Consider the following 16,896-nt stretch of genomic DNA (forward strand, 5'->3'; position numbering starts at 1 on the left):
TATAACCATATATATACTATGACAATAATTACACAGATACTATAATAATAACCATATATATACTATGACAATAACTACATAGATTCTATAACAATAGCCATCTAGATACTATGACAATATTTACAAAGATACTATAACAATAACCGTATAGATACTCTGACAATAATTACATAGATACTATAATAATAACCATATAGATATTATAACAATAACCATATCGATACTATAAATATAACCATGTAAATACTATGACAATAACTACATAGATCCTATAACAATAGCCATATAGATACTATGACAATATTTACAAAGATAGTATAACAATAACCGTATAGATACTCTGACAATAATTACATAGATACTATAATAATAACCATATAGATATCATAACAATAACCATATCGATATTATTACAATAACCAAATAGATACTATGACAATAACTATATAGATACTATAACAATAACCACATAGATATTATAATAATAACGATATAGATACTATAACAACAACCATATAGATATTATAAAAGTAACCACATAGATATTAAAATAATAACCATATAGATACTATGACAATAATTACATAGATATTATAACAATAACCATATAGATATTATAACAATAACCACATAGATATTATAATAATAACCAATTATATAGAATGATAATTACCATATTGCTACTGTAATAATAACCATATAGATATTATAACAATAACCATATAGATATTATAACAATAACCATATAGATACTATAACAATAACCATATAGATACTATAACAATAACCACATAGATATTATAACAATAACCACATATATATTATAATAATAACCATAAAAATGCTATAATAACCGCATAGATACTATAATAATAACCATATATATATATAACTATGACAATAATTACATAGATCCTATAACAATAGACATATAGATACTATGACAATAATTACATAGATACTATAATAATAACCATATAGATATTATAACAATAACCATATAGATACTATGACAATAATTACATAGATACTATAATAATAACCATATAGATATTATAACAATAACCATATAAATACTATGAAAATAATTACATAGATACTATAACAATAACCATATAGATACTATGACAATAATTACATAGATCCTATAATAATAACCACATAAATACTATGACAATAATTACATAGATACTATAACAATAGCCATATAGATACTATGACAATAACTACATAGATCCTATAACAATAGCCATATAGATACTATGACAATATTTACAAAGATAGTATAACAATAACCGTATAGATTCTTTGCCAATAACAACATAGGTACTATAATAATAACCATATATATATCATAACAATAACCATGTAGATATTATAACAATAATCATATAGATACCATAATATTAATCATATAGATGTTAAAATAATAACCATATAGGTACTATAACAATAACCATATAGATACTATGACAATAATTACATAGATACTATAATAATAACCATATAGATATTATAACAAAAACCACATAGATATTATAATAATAACTATTTATATAGTATGATAATTACCATATAGCTATTATAATAATAACCATATAGATATTATAACAAAAACCATATAGATACTATAATAATAACCATATAGATACTATGACAATATCCATATAGATACTATAACAATATTATTATAGATACTATAATAATAACCATACAGATATTATAACAATAACCACATAGATATTATAACAATAACCACATAGATACTATGATAATAACCATATACATACTATAACAATAACCACATAGATATTATAACAAAAACCACATAGATATTATAATAATTACAATAAAAATGCTATATTAACCACATAGATATTATAACAATAACCATATAGATACTATGACAATAATTACATAGATCCTACAACAATAGCTATATAGATACTATGACAATAATTATATAGATACTATAATACTAACCATATAGATAGTATAATACTAACCATATAGATAGTATAATACTAACCATATAGATAGTATAATACTAACCATATAGATAGTATAATACTAACTATATAGATAGTATAATATTAACCATATAGATATTATACCAATAACCATATAGATATTATAACAATAACCATATAGATACTATAACAATAACCATATAGATACTATAACGTAAATCATATTGATACTATGCCAATAATTAGATAGATACTATAACAATAACCATGTAGATACTATAATAATAACCATATAGATACTATGACAATAATTGCATAGATCCTATAACAATAGCCATATAGATACTATGACAATAATTACATAGATACTATAATACTAACCATATAGATAGTATAATACTAACCATATAGATAGTATAACAATATCCATATTATAACAAAAACCTTATAGATATTACAACAATAATCATATAGATACTATGACAATAATTACATAGATACTATAAAATTAACCATATAGATGGTATAATACTAACCATATAGATATTATAACAACACCCATATAGATATTATAACAATAACCATATAGATATTACAACAATAATCATATAGATACTATAATAACCATATAGATATTATAATAATAAATATATAGATGTTATAACAATAACCATATAGATACTATGACAATAATTACATAGATATTACAACAATAACCATATAGATACTATGACAATATTTACATAGATCCTATAATAATAACCATATAAATAATATGACAATTTTTAAATAGATCCTATAACAATAACCATATACATACTATGACAATAATTACATAGATACTATAACAATAACCGTATAGATACTATGACAATAATTAGATAGATATTATAATAATAACCATATAGATATTATAACAATAACCATATAGATACTATGATAATAACCATATAGATACTATAATAATAACCATATAGATATTATAACAATAACCATATAGATACTATAACAATAATCATATAGATAATATAAACTAGAATTCATACATGTTTTTTTCACTCTTGATTATCCAAATGGTGTTTTTATTAAAATTATGAATTGGGTACATTTGTAAAATATTCATGGAGTACAAAGGATTGTGACGTGGGTAGTAAAGTGGATCCAATTATAAGTCCCAATAATCATGGAGGACAAAGGTTGGTGACGTGGGTAGTAAAGTGGATCCAATTATAAGTCCCAATAATCATGGAGGACAAAGGTTGGTGACGTGGGTAGTAAAGTGGATCAAATTATAAGATCCCTGAAAGTTCCCTGAAAGGAAGCTGCTACCGTTCTTAAAAAGAATTAATCAAACATTGACAATTCTCCAAGATCTTATCTCACAATGTTTTATTTTATACTTTAACTTGGAGATACTAATTTTATATGTTCAGTATCAGAATATACATCTGTCGGGCTTGAAGCTCCCTGGATGTCCTCAAGACGATTTAACCTTTGATGTATAGAATACAGATGTGACAGTAGGCAACAGCAAAACTTTTTCTTAAAACATATATCCAAGAAAACATGCCGTAATATTTCAGCATGCATATATTGATAAAGTTTTAGGCATGCATTTATTAAATTAGATCTTATGTAGCATTTGGAAAGGTATGGTAACATTGAACGCCACACATAGTCGCTTCTATAGAATGATATCATATTGATGTACAGTTGATATGGCTCCTCAGATATAAATATGATTGATATATTGTTATTCATTCTTCTTTATTTTCACTCACAAGCTGTTAGAATAACAAAGCAGCAACAAGTTAACGAAAAAATAGAATATTATGCATTTTCACTCTTCGTCTGATTTATATTTAAGATGTCAAAAGCTACCTGAACCTCACATATGAATTCCTTATTTCCGTAATACCTGAGTAGCGTGTATCCTTGATTTTCTAACATATTGAACATGAAAAATATGTAACTGTGTTTTATTTCACTATAATTAGATGTAATTTTGGATTTTCCTGATTGAGTGTAGTACTATTGTAAATAAATGAAAAACCGAGTCCATAGTAAAGTTTGCTTTGGAAAAAATAAGTAAATTAAAATATAAAGTTCATTACAAACATCATTACAAACTGTAATATCTGATTGAATATGCTTTTGTTACGGCTTAGCATTAATATTTTTTTTTAAGTTTTATGATTTAATAGTTCATGTTCTTATTCCAGTATCAAACTAATATTTGACAAGTATCTTGGAATTTAAAATTTTTAACACCTATAGTGGCGATTTCTTTAGAGTTCGGATCAATGGATATCACACTTCCATGTTCAAGTTTTTTTATTATATTTGAAATACTATTTCAGTTGCAAATCCATCGAGAAAGGATGATACCCACCTGGTGATGGAATTAGTGAATGAGTTTTTCCGTCAGTTGTTTCCTTTGTTTCCAACCAAAACGCAATACGTTTGGGAAATCACTCAGCAAGAACCGGTCCTTCCCCTGAAACATTACAACGTCCCTTATAAATCCAACATTAATGATCAAGGCTTTCCTAGCGTTGCTCAACCTTGGAGTGTAGAGGCGGACTTTCGCAAGCGAGGTCCAGAATGTATGAAGAAATGCATTGCAGAAGGCATTCTTCACCCTGTCCAATGCCATTCATTATGTTAGAAAAGCCAGTCAAGTATTATCTTACATGACCTCAGGTGAGAAGGTTGTAATTTCTTACCAACGTCAACAGACTGTTTTAATGTTTCTAGGTAGTAAATCAAGGGACCCTTTTCATAAAATACAGACGAATTATCTAAATTGAATAGGGTTTGCTATTAAGGAAAAAATAACAGTATACAATATAATTTTTCTTTCTCTTTCTGTATCTCTATATATATACATATATATATATAAGCTGTTGTTTTTAACAAATTTTAAGAAAATGCTAATCAGGAATATCTGAGTATAATACACGTAATTAAAAAAAAAAGTTGTGAAAACAGTTGTCCTAAAAGAAATTGTAAATCATTTCGATATATTTTGTAACAGAGGGCAAGTATGGATCACTATGTTTTGTGGCAAATCCCTAGGCCAAATTTACTCTACTAATTAGTTGAAAAGCAACCTGATAAATATGAACTTTACAGTTTCTGATCTCAAATATGTAATATATATTTTGTCTTTTTTGTGTGTGTTCAGAGTACTATTGTCATAGACATTAGTTGGAGAAACAACGCGCATAATCCTAGTTATAAACTGGAGGCGAAAAGGATCAGAATCATGATCTTCAGAGTACTATTGTCATAGACATTAGTTGGAGAAACAACGCGCATAACCCTAATCATAAACTGGAGGCGAAAAGGATCAGAATCATGATATCTTAATATAATAACTAAATTTATTTGAAATTAGAGGTACATTGTGACTAATTACTATTTGGTCTACTCTCTATGTAACAATTGGTAAAATAATTTTTCTAATAAAGTAATAGTATCTTGCAATCAAATTATTGAATGATAACATGTGAAATGAGGTTTAAAATACTATTCCTATATAAAATTCCTTAACATTGACGAATATAAACCGAAAGCTAAGTCATTTTTTATAATTTTGTAAACAATTTTAATGAATTCAAAAACAGGTTAAAACTCTTTAAACTTTAAAATATATAAAGAATACAGCTGACCCTCGTTACCACGACATCCTTGGTCGCACAAGATAAAAACATTTGTCGGGATAGTAAGTGTATGGCATTTCACCACCGTCAATGTATGTAAAGCCACTCAACAACAAACTCAAAAACATATTCATCATCTCACATCTTTATTACCTGTTCCTTGCACATTCATTAAATGTACCCATAGTAAGTCCATTAGTTTTCTTACACTGTGAAGTTGACTCTTATCTAAAGTTATAAGGTCCTACCTTGCATCTCTCGTTGAGGCCTGGCAGAGTCCTCCTCCTCTGTCGCCATACCAAAGTCACTGAAGTTGGCTGCAGCAGACGAAATGGGGTGGGGGTACTCTCCTCCCTGATCTCACTGACCTCGTCCAAAATGTTAGCATCATTCAGTCTCCACTTCTTAGTCCACCTTAGCTTATTTGTTAGTTGTTATCCAAGGTTCCTTATTCTCTCAGTCAGGGTTTTCATGAGGTCAAGCAACTCATTGAGGCGGAGATCATCTTCGTCAGGTTGTACATCTTCCACGTGCTCATCACACACACACACACACAACTGATGCATATTGTAATGAAAGAATCCCAAGCTTTACGCGCCGTCAGGATGGCCTTGCACGAATTTGTAGTCCCTCCTTTGTCGTCCTCGATATAGCACAGGAGGTGACACACGAGTCTACTAACGATAATGGGCCTTTGAAGTAAACAATGATGCCACCGTCCATAGGATGTGTATGGCTGATTGTGTTGATGATCTAATCACGACAACGTTTCTGTACGGGTTTGAATATGCTTGGAAAAGAATGGCTTTTCTGTACAGGCTTCACTTTAGTGGCACAGTGTCGTTTAGAAGTCAAACTAAGGTCTGGTTTGAGTTAAAAAGGTTTAAAGAAATCAAAGTTCACGTTAACCACATATACATTTTTTTCTGGTGTTTTCCTTTCTTCCGTGTATTGATGAAGAGTTAATCTTGAAGCGCTAAATATTGTTTCTTAAGAGAAATCGAAACTTTGTGTTAACCACATATACATTTTTTTCTAGTGTTTTCCTTTCTTCCGTGTATTGATGAAGAGTTAATCTTGAAGCGCTAAATATTGTTTCTTAAAAGAAATCGAAACTTTGTGTTAACCACATATACATGTTTTTCTAGTGTTTCCCTTTCTTCCGTGTACTGATGAAGAGTTAATCTTGAAGCGCTTCTTCTCTTTGAATCAAAAACTTCAACAGAAGAATCGAAGGCGCCAAACCAGATGTGTTTTCTGAACCTTTTATCTATAAACATTCTATTCAAAAAACATAACAACAAAAAGGTCATCTAACATTTGTCTCTTTGACCGTATTCTATTTCTTGAAACCTATATTCTAGTGTGCATTTGAAAGATCTATAAGTAACGTGATTGTTTTGTATTAACCAAAAATATGTACTTACTTGTACGGTATTTGGTTGTGAATTCACCCAATGAATAACTCTGACGAGTTCATTGCATTGGTTTATGCTTGTGTGAAATAAAATTAATTTATGATCCTTCTTGATGTAAAATGTTTTCCTTAACACTAAACCATTCTACAAGTAGAAAGTTAGGAATCTTGGAGATTCCTTTTAAGCCTAATAAAATTCTATAGTGCCTTAAAGCATCAGCTTCTTTTATATTTAAATATTATATATTTATAACAAAATAATTTAAATACTAAGTACTGATATAATGTAACAACAAACGTAACAAAATAGTTATAATATTAAGTACTGGTATAATGTAACAACAAACATGAATAACAAAATAGTTTCAATACTAATTACTGGCATAATGTAACAACAAACATGAATAACAAAATAGTTATAATACTAAGTATGTAGAAATAAATGCTAGTTTCAAAACTGTTTAAGTATTCTAGTGGTATGTAGCAATACGTGTTAGTTTAAAGCTCTTTGCGTATAGTAGTAGTATATAACAATACATGTTAGTTTCAAAATTATTTAAGGAAACTAGTAGTATGTAGCAATACGTTTTCGTTTCTGGATTCCAAACTATTTAAGTAATAAATTTTGATAGCTTAAACAGTAAGCATTAGGCCTATATAACAATGCATATCGGTTCGTAAAACATTAGTAAACAACCATATGTAATATGTAACAATACATGTCGATTCCAAAAATCATTAAATGCTAAATACAGGTAGTGTGTAGCTTTGCATGTCGATTAGAAAAATCTTGACTTATTCAATGCTGATACCGTGTAGAAATACCTATCAATTCCAATATATAACAATCTATGTGAATTCCCAAAAAATCTAATCTTAAAATGCTAAATATTAGCAATATACACATATACTTCTCTTTTTCAAAGCTCTTGAATGTGAAAATAGTATGCACAAGTTGATTTCATGAGGGTGTAAGCAGTAAATAATATTAGTGCTAATAAATGTTTAAAATATAAAACGTAATGTTATGTAAAAATACTTAATAACTCCATACTTATACTCAAATACTGGTAGTATGTAGTAACACGTGTCGGTTAAAAAAAATGAAATTTCCACTATTACACATTGGAAGCCCTTCCCAGATTATGTTGATTCAAAACCTTATTAATTACTAAATACTGGTAGTATGTAGTAACACTTGTCGGTTAAAAAAAATTAAACTCCCACTACTACATATTGGTAGCTCTTCCAAGATTATGTTGATTCAAAAACTCATTAATTACTAAATTAGATTTTACAAATGCAGACATCTGAAAGAAAAACGAAGAAATAGCTTTACATAATCTTCGTTGTTATGACGACATTGTAATAAAACAAGATGACAAAGAAAAAGCGGTGGTTGCTTGGAAGGAAGAACTTCATTTTCAGGAAGCTCACCGACGATTATAAGACCAATCGTCTTATGCTATCTATGATAAAATCCCGCTTGATGAACATCAACAGACTGTTCATATTATCATTATAGAACTACAAGCAAAAGTACTCGTCCCCAGCGGCGGGAAAAGTTTAAGTTAATCTATCAATTTTAAATTATTTCATGAACTTTGAAAAAGTTAATTGTGTTACACTCTTGGTTTCACTCAGAGCCTAAGCTCTGACTTATTTATTAACACCCACCGCGAAAACTAATTGAAGAGCATTTCAGTCATGCTAAGAGCCACTCAAGAATAACCTACGGTAAATCTACATTTTTATTCTTTAAGTTACGTCACATTTTGAAATGTGAATGATAGTGTGATTAATTCCCAACAATTTAGTGTAGAATATCCTCTTGCGAAAGAAAAGTTGGCACTAACATTATTCCTGCCTGTTCTCCCGTCATTTCAAAAGTGAATGTTGAACTTTGCCTGCGTGCGCAGCTTTTCAAATGGAAGATAGGCGAACTCTCGGACAGACACCACATCCGCAATATATATAAGATTGATAAAAAAATATTGATCTTCCATTAGAAGCTAAGAACTTATTTGTTAAATACCGTAGACTTTCTGTATTCTATCTTCTTCCCAAGATACGTAAGCTAGACAATCTTGGCAGGCCCCCAGTTTCAACAGCAACTACCCTATTGAATACATTTCTAGTCACCTCGCTTCCATCCTAATTTCCTAAGTTAATCAAATTCTTACTTAGATTCAGGACATCAACGACACCTTACAAAAAATTTGGGAATTTTAATTCAAAATCAGATTCTTTTATTTTATCCACACTTGACATAACGTCGTTGTATACCTACCTCCATTTCACGTGAAGATGGACTCAAAGTCCTAAAACATTACTCTGACAGAAGGCATCCTCTAGACTCACTTACTGACACCCTGATTAGATTAGCTGAACAACTTTAACATTAGATGTCTTTTCTTTTGACAATACATTCTATAAACTAGTGGATGGTGTAGCCGTGGGAACCAAACAAGATTCTTCCCATACTAACCTTGTTGTTGGTTACATTGAAGACTCTATGTTTCATAAGTACACAGGTGCCCTCCCTGCCTTAAATTGTAGATATGTTGATGATGTATTCGGTATATAAAACGAATGATGAACTCGAGCTTTTTCTTGAGTTAGTTAAATCCTTTCACCCATCACTCCAATACACGTCTTCTACTTCCTATCAAGCTATTTCATTTCTTGAGATAAATATTTTTGTGACTGTTTGTGGCAATCTCGTGACATCTGTCCATTACAAACCAACAGACACACATAGCTACTTGCATTTTCACTCCAGTCATTCTCTATACGTCAAGAGAAGCATTACCAAATCTCGACTCACCTGATTAAGTAGGCTGTGCCATAACAACCAAGATTATAAGAGTAAATCTATCAACATGTTCCATTTTTTTTTTAAAACATGACTACCCTATTTCTCTTCTTCATCACACTAAAAGCAATCTACATACAAAAAAACAAAAATCCGAACTCAGCTTTTCAGAGGTTGTCAATGTATTTTAGACTCCTATGAATGGCACGTGAGCACCGAAGCTCATAGTTTGATGGACTGAGCTATCATAGAATTAAAAAGTGACAAATCCAGCCAAAGTTTCCATATCACAATCACTTATCAAAGCCATACCTTGTCTCCATACTCAAATTTTCATTCCTTCATTGACTTATCATAGAATCTTTTCTACTATATGATGGACTTTCCTAGCTGATGTCGTATAAACTCATGTGCAGAGCTGAATGGCTCCATATAATCTTGAAAACATTGTAGCACATTTCCTCCAGATTGGTGACCACACATCATGTTCACAGGAAGCTGCATTACTCAACCAAACATGGTTTGGCCCAATCAGTTTAGTCAGGACTAACAAACATTGTGAGTATTTGCTTGGTAATCTGTATTACGCATTTTATCCAACTTTAAGAATGAAGTGATAAAGTGAGGTGTGTATCTCACCAAATCTAACACTTTGCAATGTTCATAAAATAGCTGGCTGTTTGAATTAGCCATCTTGTCCATGTGGATTTCTACAATTACTCCAATTGTTTAACCAACGCGTCAGCTACAGACTACTCTAAGGTGCTGACTAATGAATAAGCTTCAGTCATCAAGATGAAGTAATTCACAATTACTTGATTCAACCTCTAAGAGAGGACTATCTTTTCCCTAGAACCATCCAAGGACTACTCTCTCAACAATGGAGAATCAACTGCCATTGCTGAAGATTATCCTATTTTTACTGGATTTTTCTATGAATAGCACCCACGGTACAGCTTATGCATCATTGTTCAAAGTCTCAATGTAAATGTAACCAATAGAACCACTTCTACACATTTATACATATTAATGTAACACCCTGATAGTTTATAGTCCTTGCATTATACAAAGTCTGAAGTATCTCCTGTCTGGGAGCTCTGGGAACCACTAACTTCAGCACATCTTGAAAACCATGTCTCAGCAGCTTATTATAACAGTAAAGCACGTCCTTGCACTTGTAAACACTCATACAAGTGCCACAGGTTACATGTGTTTGAACTACATTCCTCAATCTGTGATGGTCATACTTTACTCTGATGGACAGCAAGTAGTTCCCAAACAGGGTTTAAAATGTGCGTCATTTAGTTGGTTCTGACCAGTTTGGGCTGATTAGAATTTTAAGCATTTTCCCTGTTTTACTGTGTTATCAAACATGCAATTTTTTCTCCTAAAACCATTATGTGAAAGCATCTTCTTTACTTCAATCTCTAAAATGGAGCCTCTAGCTTTTGTAGAAATCCTGGCCTGCTTATAAAACATTATGGGAAATCCCTATGATGTTTGAAATGAAAAAGTGGATTCCTGGAACATGTAAATGATGGGAGAAATCCAAACAAAGTGTGATGAATACTAAAATCCCAATGAAGAAATATCTTACCCTTTGGTCAGTATTAAAATAGTAATCTCAAGCTACATTATTTTTGTATATATCTGGATTCATATAAAGATTGTGTACACTTCAAGACTGATAAAAATAAAAACTTGTTTCAACTAAAGAGTTTCGTTTAATGTTGCACATGTATGTATATCAATATTTACAAATGTGTCCTTCTTTAAGAAATTCACATCTGCAATTAATAAAATGGAATTAGCATATACATACATGTTCCTGCAGTGGGTCAGTTAAACCTAATAAGGACCATTTGGAATCCTTGAAGGACCAGTTAAAATGTTTGTGAAGGACTGGATAGAAATTTTGCAAATTTTTACTCTTTTCACAAGCTAAATATAGGTCCTTCAGTGGATATTCTTAAAGCTCCTGAAACATCAATCATGGTGTGCATCCATCAGTGGAATTATCACTAACTACGGTTTCATGTCACTGTTATTGCAATTTGTTTCATTATCGTGTGGGATAAAAGATCAGGACAATAGGTGAATGGACAAGCTCTCACCATTTCGCAATACAACCCACTGACATGTCTGTGCTATGGATCTGGTCAATGATGTCCAATAAAGTCATACACTTGCAAAATTGTGATCCAATATTCAAAATATCTTTTGGATTTTTAAAAGTAACAATGCATTACAGTATATCATGTTACAAAAAATAGTAACTTTTATATTGCGCAAATACTACAAATTTGGTTATTTTGTATTGTGCAGTATCTTCATTCACGAGTTCTCTGCATATGACTAACATATGTCATAATATATTCTAATCCCTCCTACATCTGCGACAAAACTGCTTAAATTCGATAATTGCTAGTATCCAACAGGAATGGTCAATCTTGTTTTGGGTATCCTAACACTGGAACTTCTACTAAACTGGAACACATTGTTACAATCCTCAGTTCACCTAAAATTCATTTTGGTCTTAGTCAGAGTAAACAATGTGCGGTGGTCATGGAGAAATTGGACACAAAATCTGATAATATGACATGATAATACGAATTTCTACAGTAGGTCCACCCCTATAATGAAATCAGAATCAAGTGGTCAAAATGGTGGTTTCATTTGGATAATCTGATAAACCACAAGGTTGAGCAGGGTATTTATGAAACTTGTTTCACCTAGGGCTCCATTTTTTTGGAGTGGGAGTGAAAACATCTATATGTTATCTGGTGATCAGCCCGGTGGAATGGATAGTTTTGCCTATCTTCTGCAGGGAAAAATATGAGCCCATTATCAAAACAAATGTGCTGGTCCACCCTTTCAAGACTACATTTAGAAAAGAGAGATTGGCAGCACTTACTATAGCCCAACTATCATTGATAGCTCTGGAAAACCTTGCGTACTCACTGGTACCCATTCTGGGTGTGTTCCAGAGGTAATTTTGGCTGTGCAACCCTGGTGAAACATGAGCTTAGCTTTCTTTCATATAGGTTTTATCAGTAGCATCCTTTGCTCTGACGGGCTCAAAGTTAAAACTCCGAACTTAGTTGCCACAGATATTGCCTCCATTAGTGTGTATCTCTTACATCCGATTGATGTCACATAATTTTGATTGGAAGTTTCTTCCTCAAACTTATCCTTGCAATCTACTGACACAAAGGAGGAATATTTTTTCCCATGTAGGTGAAGCAAATCATCAACATAAGTGCCCAAATTCTCTGATGCACCTTTCTTACGAGTCTTAAGTAGGGTTGGTGCTCAGGGAACTTTATGTTTAAGACAAACATTTGACTCCAGTTTTTGGACAGCAGAACAATGAGTTTCTATAAGAAACTTGTCTTCCATCTCGGAAGATATCTGATCTGCTCCACAGTTCACTATATTTACCACTCAGTGCTTGCGGTCTCTCCTGCAATTGGAGATCTTTGTTTACCAGTGGCATATCCATTCTCCTTTGGAGATTTATTTAAAATTTTTTGTATCTACTTTCTGTAATAACATTTCCATGTTTGAGCTTAGAATGCCTGGTTGTTAAATTCTCCTTACTTTCACGGGAGAGGACAATCAATGACGTGGTTAGTACCTGCAACCTTAGAGGGACGATGTAATAGTTTATATTTAAATAGTGTCATACTCTCATTCTGTAGAAAACTAAGCCTGCAAGCTAAGATATTTTCATCCATTTGATTTATATGATCATTAGAAATTTATTTACCTTTTGTAGATGTTTAATATTAAGTTCAAATTTATTTTCAAGATTGGCTTATTCACATCATGAATTTAAAGTTGTTGTTTTTTATACTTTGTCCAATGAAATGGCTGGTATTCATCTTACTCAATTATCTTTGTTTTTTGATAAACAATCTATATTGTTATTAATAAACTCTTTTTAAAATTTTAACTGGAATTAGGTTGTAACAAATCAAATTTTTACAATTTGATCCCTCCCCCAAAAAGAAATTTTTGATACCTTGCAATAATTTATAATGTATATGTGTTTAATAGAGTACCATAATAATTTAAACCACTAATCCCTACTGGCCCAGTTTGGATTTCTACTATATTTTATGCTGCTGCCAGAGATACTTTTTACTAGAACAAATCAGGTAAACTAATAAGCATTGTATGTTGCAACTCAGACAGTCTGAAAAATTCTGCTTTCTAGCACAAGATCTGGGCAGATACAGCATAAAATAACAAAATATAACTGAAATGTTACCATATATCTATGGGTAGAAACTATTCACTGGATAATTGCACTGACCAGTAAAAAACAAAACAAAAAAAAGCTGTGTAATTGTTAGTTTGTTTGTTGTTAAGTGCAAAGCTACACAATACACTATCTATGCTATACTCACCATGAGTATCAAAAACCAGTTTTTATCATTACAAGTCTGCAGACTTACCACTGAGCCACAATGTAGTTTAAGCTATTATCAATGTTACTATGATATTATATCAAAAATACATGTATATCATTCATAAATATGCTCAACCAGGTAAGGTTCTTCATACCCTAAAACTTACTGTTTCTTTTACAATAACAGAGTTTTTGCAACAGATGTTTCAAAAAAGTTTATTTCTCAAAAAATAAAATCTTGATTATAGAAAAATCTACATAAAATCACTTTTCACAGAAACACACTACAGAATGAGGTAATACTTATAATACAACATACACCATTTGTATTTACAGTTGGTTAACAAGGGGGTAGACCCATATAATTTCACTTATTCTACATTTCTATATAGACAAAATTACCACCAGCTCAGTTTCAAAAATCTCTGCAGCTGTAGAATATTTCCTCACTGACCACATGGATATCTTAATGCTACATGATGCACATTTAACCCAAAATGGCCTATATTAAACTGATTAATAACAATGTCTAAAATCTGTGTATCTTCTGAGTATGTCATAAAAAAGATCTGTTGATGGCTTTCAGCATTACCCACTGCAGCACAACATCAATCTGTCTAATGTTATTTCACACTTTCACACTACAATAATATAAGAAATATATGGTATAACAAATGGGTGTGAAATGTGTTTTAATTACTTCCACTAACAAGTTTTCTATTTTCTTTCTCAATTGTACTTTAGTTCCAAGAGAGATAATGTATTTGCAACTTCCCACACATTACAAGTAACAAGCAAATATGCTTTTAATTTCCTTACTATTTTTACCAAAATTTTATACTATAAAATCAGTACATTCCAAATGTTTCTGAAGATTTTATAAAATTCTGCCCTGGCATTTAGATGGTTTAAGTTTCCAATAAGTAAAAATTATAAATAACCTTTTAACTAATTTGTCTGTTTTTATTTTTTTTACAAATTTATAAATCAGAAAACTATTTATTATCATTTAAGTTTCTAAAAGATAATACTCAAGTATAAAATGAAAGTTTCATGTTAATATTTCATACTATTTGCATTAATCTATCAATTTCATCCAAACAAAAGAATATGCCCATTACACATTAAAATTAAATCACTCAATATATATGCTTAATATAATTGCTATATGTAGCAGTATGTTTTTGAAAAAAACAAATAATTGAGTGGTCACAAGAATATTTCTAAGCAACCAGTCACATTGCATCATAAAAGTCTAAAATAGATATTAAAAATAATTACACTATAAAAGCAATCTCTATATCATAATCATTCTACGTACACAAATTTACTAAAGGAATGCCAGTCAAATATAAAATGTTGTGTGGCATTCACTTGTTTCTCTCATTCATGAACATAACCTAATAACTTACGTTATAAAGATTAAAATTTCTGTAACATACTTTATCATTGTACTAATAAAACTTTTCATCAGAACATAGCATAATCAATCATACAGACTGTTACACATAGTTTTTTACTCATTTGAAAAGAACAAATATTATGGGCATATTTTCAGAGATCAATTACTGTAAAAGTTTCTGAAAAACATTTTCACTATGCTCCTGGCAAATAATAATGAAACCCAAGCTTTGTTCAAATGTGTAAGTGGAAAATGACATACATTCCTGATCATTTTGTCTCAAATGACTGGATGATGATGGTTGAGCAGTTTTATGCTTACATGTTAGCATAAAGTAGTTTATAAAAGTTCATGACGAACTTTATGAATGGAAATTTTCTATGCAGTCTAAAGCACCACTAAACAATAAGTACACACAAACTAAAAAGAAAACAAATATCACAATCTAGCAACTTTTATTAAACCATTAATTAACGTCCATCATCAACAAAGTTAACTAGCAAAACTGATACTAAATAAACATTAATTTCTAGTTTCAGATAAATTACTGCAAACAGCTACAGACATTGTAAAGATTATCTTCTGTTTTGGTTCATATTGTTGAAGGTCATATTGTTGGAGCCCAAGGAAAAACATCAAGCCAATGAATGAAAAAAAAAAAAATCTTCAAGTACTAGTTTTTTAAAGTACGAGTCAAACGGTTTTATACAAATGAATAAACATTAATAATCGGATATCTTAACCCTTTTGCAATGGGTGCCCCTTTAAATGCTTTTCTATGCAAGTCACTGTGTTACATTCAAAATTGAAATAAACACTTTTACTATCAATGTATATGAATGAAATTAATGTTGTAATGTGTTATGATTTGATGTTTTATTTTATCTAAGTTTTAAGTCCTTTATTTCAAAGTAAACCTTTAAAAACTATTTAAAACTTTAGATGTATTGTCACATGACCAACAAGCTATGAAAATTCTCTACTTCTGTATCTTCAATGGTAGTTGACTCGCACATTTCAAAGTTCTCTGAATGACTACAATTGACACAAGTAATAAATCTGTTCAACCCCTGACAGGTGCTATGTCCAGCTTCAACAGATTTGTTTGAGCTTTATAGCCTACATGTAGATGTTACATACACTTGTGTATAGTCATTAGAAAGAGCTCATTTTACAATATAATCTAACAATAGTAACTTTAAAAATGTGAGAA

At 30.7% G+C, this 16,896-nt stretch overlaps 1 protein-coding gene and 1 long non-coding RNA gene across 4 annotated transcripts in view; one reads left to right on the forward strand and one right to left on the reverse strand.

Annotated features, from left to right (window-relative positions):
- Positions 1–7,140, forward strand: part of LOC111086712 — a 31,746-nt gene extending 24,606 nt beyond the window's left edge. The window contains exons 2-3 of the long non-coding RNA XR_002611441.1: positions 4,331–4,673; positions 6,784–7,140. This is a non-coding gene — a long non-coding RNA (uncharacterized LOC111086712). The remainder of the gene's footprint in view (positions 1–4,330; positions 4,674–6,783) is intronic.
- Positions 7,141–14,483: 7,343 nt separating this feature from the next.
- LOC106463209 overlaps positions 14,484–16,896 on the reverse strand; it is a 42,938-nt gene continuing 40,525 nt past the window's right edge. For all 3 annotated transcript variants that reach the window (XM_022390657.1, XM_022390658.1, XM_022390659.1), the window contains exon 7: positions 14,484–14,922. The gene's annotated coding sequence lies outside the window, so the exon portion shown is untranslated. The remainder of the gene's footprint in view (positions 14,923–16,896) is intronic.

The sequence above is a fragment of the Limulus polyphemus genome, unplaced genomic scaffold, assembly GCF_000517525.1.
Source record: "Limulus polyphemus unplaced genomic scaffold, Limulus_polyphemus-2.1.2 Scaffold1349, whole genome shotgun sequence".
NCBI classification, from domain to species: domain Eukaryota; kingdom Metazoa; phylum Arthropoda; class Merostomata; order Xiphosura; family Limulidae; genus Limulus; species Limulus polyphemus.